This window comes from Myotis davidii, unplaced genomic scaffold, assembly GCF_000327345.1.
Source record: "Myotis davidii unplaced genomic scaffold, ASM32734v1 scaffold534, whole genome shotgun sequence".
Lineage (NCBI taxonomy): Eukaryota > Metazoa > Chordata > Mammalia > Chiroptera > Vespertilionidae > Myotis > Myotis davidii.
Window position 1 is genome coordinate 1,581,992 of NW_006286678.1, and position 8,404 is coordinate 1,590,395.

The 8,404-nt window shown below is 42.1% G+C and overlaps 1 protein-coding gene and 1 long non-coding RNA gene across 2 annotated transcripts in view; one reads left to right on the forward strand and one right to left on the reverse strand.

The window, feature by feature from the left end:
- Positions 1–5,785, reverse strand: part of STX17 (syntaxin 17) — a 50,354-nt gene extending 44,569 nt beyond the window's left edge. The window contains exon 1 of the mRNA XM_015560483.1: positions 5,773–5,785. The gene's annotated coding sequence lies outside the window, so the exon portion shown is untranslated. The remainder of the gene's footprint in view (positions 1–5,772) is intronic.
- Positions 25–8,404, forward strand: part of LOC102768605 — a 27,693-nt gene continuing 19,313 nt past the window's right edge. Inside the window, exon 1 of the long non-coding RNA XR_435380.2 lies at positions 25–143. This is a non-coding gene — a long non-coding RNA (uncharacterized LOC102768605). The remainder of the gene's footprint in view (positions 144–8,404) is intronic.

The window sequence follows — 8,404 nt, forward strand, 5'->3', positions numbered from 1 at the left end:
GGCCGGCTAGGCCACGCCCCCACCGCCCTGTCCCAGCCTTGCGGGGTGTGGCCAGCGCGCAGGTGGGAACCCAGGCGGGCGAGAATTTTTTTTCAAAAGTGGTCTTCATTTCTGCAATGGGGTAGTAATGCTGGAACCAGAAGGTAAGAGACGCGTCAACGCTTTTTAAGTCAGTTTGTTGTGTTTTAAATATGAGTCAATTCACATTGGTAGAACCCTCTGCATTTTGCAAAAATGTTGTTCCTTTCCCTCTGTTTTTCCAGGAATTTTATTGGCGGGCTGGCTGTGTGTTCTTAGAAATTGACGCTCAGAAAGATTGTGCCTTCTCGCACTCGCCCCCGCTTCTCGGCCCCCCCACCCCCCAAAAAAACCCAAAAACACAACACACACACAACAACTGTGAGGTGACAAGGGCACAAGACTTCATTGTAACAGGCCCACAAATTGAAGCTCAGACAAGTTGTGATCTCCCCCAAAACTGGTGGAGGCCTTAATACCAATGTCCTTATTCCAATTTTATAGCTAGTGACACTGAGGCTCAACAAAAATCGTTAAGTGACTCACTCCAGTTCACCCCGTTAATGACAGAGTGTGAACTTCAACTGGGTTTGCTAATTTCCTTCCCAAGTTCTTCCTGTTATACCAGCTGCCATCAATGAACAAGCAGATGGCTGGCTTTGAAGCCAGGTCCAGGTTGCAGGTGATGGCCTAACTTCCACACCCAGCCTTTTTTATATGTGTTTGTGAATATTAAGATGACTTGCTTAGTTAGAATCTATTCACTAATGATATTGTCCTCACAAGTCATAAAGGAAACTCAGTTCTTAGAGTCCTCCAGTGGAGTGGGTGTAGAAGTAGAAATTGTAGATCAAGGAACATTAAGAAAGCCTTGAAAGGCAATTTCTAAAATAAATTAAAAAAATCTAAGCAAAGAACTTGAAAATTGTCACTCATATTCTTACCAAAAAAAAAAAGCTGAAAATCTATTACTTTTCTTGGAGTCATCAGAGAATTGAGATTACAAGGCAAACTTCCCCCAAGAATCGGGAGAGACAGGCAAATACAGAGAGTTACAGCCAAGATCAGCTTCCCTGGAGACAGAAGGCCCTGGAGCCTTAAGCTGATAAGAACATTTAAACAGTAACTTTGACAAGTTATCAGAGTTTGAGCATGGACTAGTGTGTGAGTGAGAACCTCCTGGGAGCTGCAGTCTTAGGGGAACATGTCCATGGATTTCCCTCCAGGAACCTCACCAGATTCTCAAGGTGAAGAGACAATGAAAAAACCCTCATGTTTCTGGCAGAGAAGAAAAGAAACCATTTCTTAAATATACCCAGTCTTCTTCCATAAGAAAGAGGCCTACTCAGCAGGGGGTGTGAGGATGTGGGGGCGGGGGGGGGAGACTTAGCCAGACAGACCCGGTAGTCCATAACTGCCCTCCCCTGCTGGCCTGAAGGGTGTCCCGGATCAGGGGGGGGGTATTACCCAAATCCAGCCCCTCCTAGCCTTCCTGTTTCTTCCAATGGGGGAAAGGATAAGAAATACTTGTGAAGGTCACAGCCCAAGGACACAGGCCCACTAAAGACTGAAACAAGATTATAGAATGCTGCCCCTTACCCTTCACCTTACCACCACATCTACAGGGCTCCAGTAAAATAACTGGGTTACAGTTGAAAGATCTTCAGGGTGCAGTCTCTATATAAGAAGTTTTTTAGGAAAATCCAAAGAAAAGAAAGACTCTGAAGGAAATTGAAGCCTCTGATATCTACCTGTATGGCAAACACTAAACACAGCTCCTAAACAGATTAACATAAAACCTGACCTTAAGAGCCAATTCACTCCCCTTCCCATACCAGATACATGATATCTGGATTTTAACCAAACATTACAAGACCTACTGTTACTGTTGTAAGTAGCTAGTTATTAATAACTAGAGCCCAGTGCACAGGCTTCTGGCTGAGCAGTGCTCCCCCTGTGGGAGAGCCCTGACCATCAGAGGGCAGCTCCTGTGTTGAACGTCTGCCCCCTAGTGGTCAGTGCCCGTCATAGCGACTGGTCATTCTGCCATTCGGTCAATTTGCATGTTAGCCTTTTATTATATAAGGATAATAAGGAGCAAAGGGAAAACCAAACATTATAAGCATGACCATCTGGGCAGCTTCACCAGGAAGCTGCAATTTCACACTCCCCAGGGAACCACTGGTCCATTCCCTGCAGATCACTGGAGGAAGGGACCCGACAAAGGGGAAGACTGATACATGCTCAGCAAAGTTGGGGTGAAGCAGGGAAGGTGCTTGTCAGTCTAACCTGGAACAAAGATAATTGGCTAGAGAGTGTGGAGCCACTGCAAGCTCATGAAATCTTAAAATCCCAGATTCTCCCTCTCTTGTTCCCCTGGCTTTGCTCCTGCTTCCTTGTACTCACCCATGTTACCTCCATAGCCATGTGGCCCTAGAATCTGCATGGCCTGTGGCCATGTGACCCCACACTTACTGGGCTGCAGCTGGGAACACAAGTTAAGCTAGCCTGATACTGGACTGGACTGTGCAAAGATGGAATGGGCAACACCTCTCATCCTAGCTCTGCTGATAACACAGCTGGACTTCTCCCATGGCAGGATGGAGGGAGAGGGAACCTTGGAAACTCAGGAATTTAATCCCACACCAATAAATATCACTCATTTTCCTATGCAAGTCTCAGAAAATTCCTTTTCTTGTGACATTGCAAGGAGCCCACTTCCACTGGCCACAGGTGGGGACACGGAGAGCTCCTCACTGATAACACTATTAACAGGCAAGTACAAGTGTAGTCTAAAGAAACAAAGCAAGGCCCTAGCTGGTTTGGCTCAGTGGATAGAGCATCGGTCCGTGGACTGAAAGGTCCCCAGTTCAATTCAGGTCAAGGGCACATGTCCAGGTTATGGGCTAGATCGCCAGTAGGGGGCGTGCAGGAGGCAGCCAACTAATGCTTCTCTATCATCATTGATGTTTTTATCTCCCTCTCCCTTCCTCTCTGCAATCTACACACACACACACACACACACACATCCATACATACACAAAGCAGAATCCGACTTGGCTGTGGCATAGCTTTTGTAATTATCAGACAGGGAATTTTAAATAACTATGATTAATATGGCAAGGGGTTTAATGGAAAAAGTTAACAACATGCAGAGCAAGTAGGTAATGTAAGCAGAGAGGTGGAAACTCGAAGAATAAAGATAAATTTTTTAGAAAAGAAAAAAAGTGTTGAAAGGAAATATTAGGAATGAAAAACAGTAATGAAAAGAAAGAATGCTTTTGATGGGCTTGTCAGTAGACTAGATATGGTCCCAAGGAAAGAATCAGTGAGTTTGAGATCTATCAATAGAAAATTCCCAAATTGAAACGCAAAGGAAAAAACACACAGAATAGAACATGTAAGAAATGTGAGACAATTTCAAAACATGTATGTAGTTGAAATACCAGAAGGAGAGGAGAAAAAGAAAGGAACACAAGAAATATTGTAAGCAATAATGCCTGAGAATTTTCCAAAATTAATGACAGACCCCAAACCACAAATGCAGGAAGCTCATAGAAAACCAAGCAAGATAAATGCCCCCAAATCTACACCTACATATATTGTTTTCAAACTCAAAGAACAATTAGGAAATCTTGAAAGAAGCCAGAGGGGAAAACGTCTTACCTATAGAGGAAGGATAAGAATTACATCAAAATTCTCATCAGAGACCATGCAAACAAGAAGAGAGTGGAGTGACACATTTAAAGTGTTGGGAAAAACAACAAAATACAAACCTGAAATTTGTTGTCTCGCAAAATTATCCTTTAAAAGTAAAGGAACAATACTTTGAACAATAAACAAAAAAAGTCAAGGAACAATAAAGAAAAAAAAGAGAGGGAATTTATTTTCAGCAGATCTGCTCTGTAAGAAATGTTAAAATAATTTTTTTCAGAGAGAAGGAAAATAATATATATCATAAACTTGAATCTACATAAAGGAAGAACCCAAAAGAAGCAGTAAATGAAGTTAAAATATTTTATTTCTTATTCTTAATTGATCTAATAGATAACGGTTCAAAGTAATAATAGTAACAATGTATTGGATAAAATAAATAGTAGCAATGTTTTAAGGGATAGGAGAGAGGAGCTGTGAATACTCTGTTATAAGGTACTTGCACCACTTGTAAAGTAGACTTAGATTAGTTGGAAATATGTATTATAAACTCAAGAGTAATTACTAAAAAAAGTTTAAAAAGAAGTATAATTGATATACCAGAAAAGGGGCAGGGAGAAAATATTGAACAAGTACAACAAATAGAAAACAGTTACAAACATGGTAAATATTAGGCCAACTAGATCAATAACCACTTTAAATATGAATGCTCGAAAACACCAATTTTTTTGTCAGTTTGGTAGTCAAAGTGAACAAAAAAACATGACCCAACTATGTTTTCTGCAAGAAACCACTTTAAACAGAAAGCTTAAAATTAAACGGCTGGAAAAAGGGATACCATGCTAACACTAATCAAAAGAAGGTGAGGGTAGATATATGAATTCCAGACAAAGCAGACTTCAGAACAAGAAAAATTATCAGGGATAAAAAGGGGCACATTGATAAAGGGGTCAATTCTCCAAGAAGACCTGACATTTCTGAATGTGTGAGTCTAACAACAGACAATTAAAATAAGTGCAGCAAAAGCCAATAGAACCTCAAGGAGAAATAGACCAAGCGCTTTGCAAATAGGATATGAGAGTAACAGTGCAAAAATTAAGTTCATGAAAGTTGCCATTTCTTCCGGGGGCAGCAAGATTGTTATAGAAGAACTAAGAGAGTAGAACAATAGACCAAAATGATTTCCAAGATACCAAATATTTCTAGATTCCTGTTGGAGAAGCTGCCGGAACTCTCTTTTATAGGATTATAGAATCTACTTTCAATCCTTTGACAATTGACACTCTCACCAGGAAACCTTTTAATCCCCCAACTAGTGAAATACGTTTCAAGAACTGAAAATCAACAAAATTTACAAAGAACCCCACCCTCCCTCTTCTCAGCCCAGCAAGCCCCCAAATCCCATTGTCACACCCCCTAGGGGATTGTTTTCCCTTCTGTGGGCCTCAGTGGATTGCAGGGGCTTTTTGAGCGATACTTATATTTCCACTAGACAAAAAACACATTAACTTTAACATTTCTTTCACAGATTATTACTAAAGAAAGAAGTGTTGCTTGCTATATGGAAAGAAATGGATAGATTCAGCAACTGTAACTTTCCTTATACAAGTGAACACTTCAGAATAGAAATGTCCCAAGTCTGAGCAAATGGTGTTTTTTTTAAAAAAATATATTTTATTGATTTTTCACAGAGAGGAAGGGAGAGAGATAGAGAGTTAGAAACATCGCTGAGAGAAATACATCGATCAGCTGCCTCCTGCACATCTCCTACTGGGGATGTGACCGCAACCCAGGTACATGCCCTTGACCGGAATCGAACCTGGGATCTCTCAGTCCGCAGGCTGACGCTCTATCCACTGAGCCAAACCGGTTTCGGCTGAGCAAATGGTTTTAAATATGGAAAAAAAATGTCTGAATCTTTGCATTCAAACATTCAAGGACATCATTGCTAAGTTTGAATCTTTCCAACACCTGGTAAGTGCTTTCCCATTCATTCATTCAGTAAGTCTTCAAGGCCAATGTGCCAGCCACTGTGCTGAGTCCTGGTGATTGAAATTTTAAAAACATCTCATTCCTATCCTCTAGGCAGGGGCGGGGAACGTCCCACCCGGGGGGTCCTATAAGGCCTTCGAAATCATTTGGTCTGGCTAGGGCATTAGGGGTGAGTTGATTAAATATTTGACCAAATATAGCAGGCTAATGGTTAAGTTGATTATTTTGTGTGGCCCGCCAATGATGTTATAAATATCCAAATGGCCCTTGGCAGAATAAAAGGTTCCCCACCCCTACGACAGGCTCAGTCTGGAGGTAAAGACAAACATCTCAATAAACACAGTACAATCGACAAGCAGTATTATTAGCTACCTCTGCAAAAGTGCTATAGGAAAAAGCACAGAGAAGCTGACTTCCATACGTAGAAGTTATCAAAGAAGGGAGGAAAGAGCGTTTTGAAGAGAGGGAACTTACGTAAAAGGCACAAAGAATACAATAGATGTGTGTTCGGGTCCCCAGAGTAGTGGAGGCGGATAAGCAGAGAGAAGGTTGCCAGAGGGCAGGATGAGTAACTACCAGAGATGTGTTGTTGTTTTTCCAAACATATTTCATTGATTTTTTACAGAGAGGAAGGGAGAGGGATAGAGAGTTAGAAACATCGATGAGAGAGAAACATCTGTCAGCTGCCTCCTGCACACTCCCCACTGGGGATGTGCCCACAACCAAGGTACATGCCCTTGACTGGAATCGAACCTGGGACCCTTGAGTCCACAGGCTGACGCTCTATCCACTGAGCCAAACTGGCTAGGGCTACCAGAGATGTGTTTATTAAAGTTCGTGTTGATCATATTCCTATTTGTTTCAGATCTGGCCATAGCACTGTTTGGATTTAAACCTTTGTTGTGGTCCCTCTGTCTAAGACATACATTATTCAGACTCACACAATACCTATCTATTGATTCCTTGTGGGGGCTTCTGAGGCCTTCCAATTTTGCGTTTAAATTTCCAGCCTCATAGCCCACCATTTTCTGAAGCTCCACTGGGTTCCTATAATTCCCTAGCATCCCATCCACTTCCTTGCTTCTACGCCTTTGCTGAAATTACTCCTCTCTTTGGAATACTTCTTGCCTCCTTTCCATGGATCAATGCTTGACTCTTAAGATCCACCTCAAAGCCCTTCTTTCCCCCAAGCCTTTCCTTTTCTCCCCAGCCGTGCTCCCGCAGTACCTGTTTAATTTTGCTCAGCAGAACAGTCGTTCACGTACCTGTCTTTCCATCAAGAGCAGAAACTTGCTGAGGGTAGGCACCTTGTGTTATTTATTGTGCGTTCCCAGCACTTGACCTGGAATGTGACACTTGGTAAATATTTGTTTTAAATGACATGTCACATCGCTTTTGTGGTCTCATTGTCCCTTGTTCAGTTTCACAGCTGAGTTCTTCCAGCTGGGCAAGCCTTCCGAAGCTCTGTCCGTCACTGAGGGCGAGATCAGAGGAAGAATAAGAAAACCACCTGAGGCACAGATTCGCAACCCTTGCTGGCACAACAAAGCCACTTGGGGACCTTTAAAAAAATATAGTTGCTTCAGAGATCATGGTTTAATTGTTCTGAGAAAGAAATCAGGCATCAATATGGCTTTTTAAAAAGTTTTCTAGATAATTCTAAAGTGCAGTCTGTTTCCAGAACCAAAATGCTAAAGGACAGTGAGAAATAGTTGCCAGGCCCCAGATATGAATTAGAATAATGTCTTACTCACTTTTCTCAAAAGGCGATGCTTTCCTCAGAAAAACATAGCTACAAGAACGGAGGCCACACCGTCCGCGTGAAGCTGACCTTTTTCCAGGTGAATCTTTGCCACAGAGTCCGAGTCATGCTGTGGGAGGAATCACACATTGGCCATGACACTGGGCCTCATGTTCCCACTCAGTGTGTCTAAGAATCCCAGTGTGCCCCACACCTGCACAGACATCTTTGACAGGAAGTTACAGGAAGTGATTACATCAGTGATGGCAAACCTATGACACGCGAACTCATTTTTCTGGTTGATTTTTCTTTGTTAAATGGCATTTAAATATGTAAAATAAATATCAAAAATATGTCTTTGTTTTACTATGGTTGCAAATACCAAAAAATTTCTATATGTGACACGGCACCAGAGTTAAGTTAGGGTTTTTCAAAATGCTGACACGCCGAGCTCAAAAGGTTTGCCATCACTGGATTACATGAACTGAAATGAAAGCACCAAGTACTACATCATCAATGAGTTATGGAAGCCTGAGAGTCTGCAGTTCTCTTGGGGGTCTCCAACATGGATATCCTCTATGGCACTCAGTCAGTGCAATGGAGGGAGACAGCCAGACACCGAGGTCAGGACCCCGTGTTGCACAATTCCAAGGACACTGTGCACATTGTATTCCATGGGAAGAGTGCCCCCTGGAATTGTGGGAGGCCGCCTCTTGGCCCAGGGACGTTCCTATCCTGAGACCCAGGAGATTCCTGGTAGTGGCCTCCATCTAGGTCAGGGGTGGGCAACCTTTTTGTGAGTGCGTGCCAAAACCAGCAAAATCTCTGACTCAGAATTCTTGTGCGTGCCAGCCCTAATTTTTTGAGAACATGTTACGCCTACTTGATATCTCTTAAGGTGAAGAACCTTGAAGAAATAATAAAATAATAAAATTCATTAGAGTGACAAAAACACAGTATATGATGATGAAAAATACATTTATTTTTTAATGTATACAT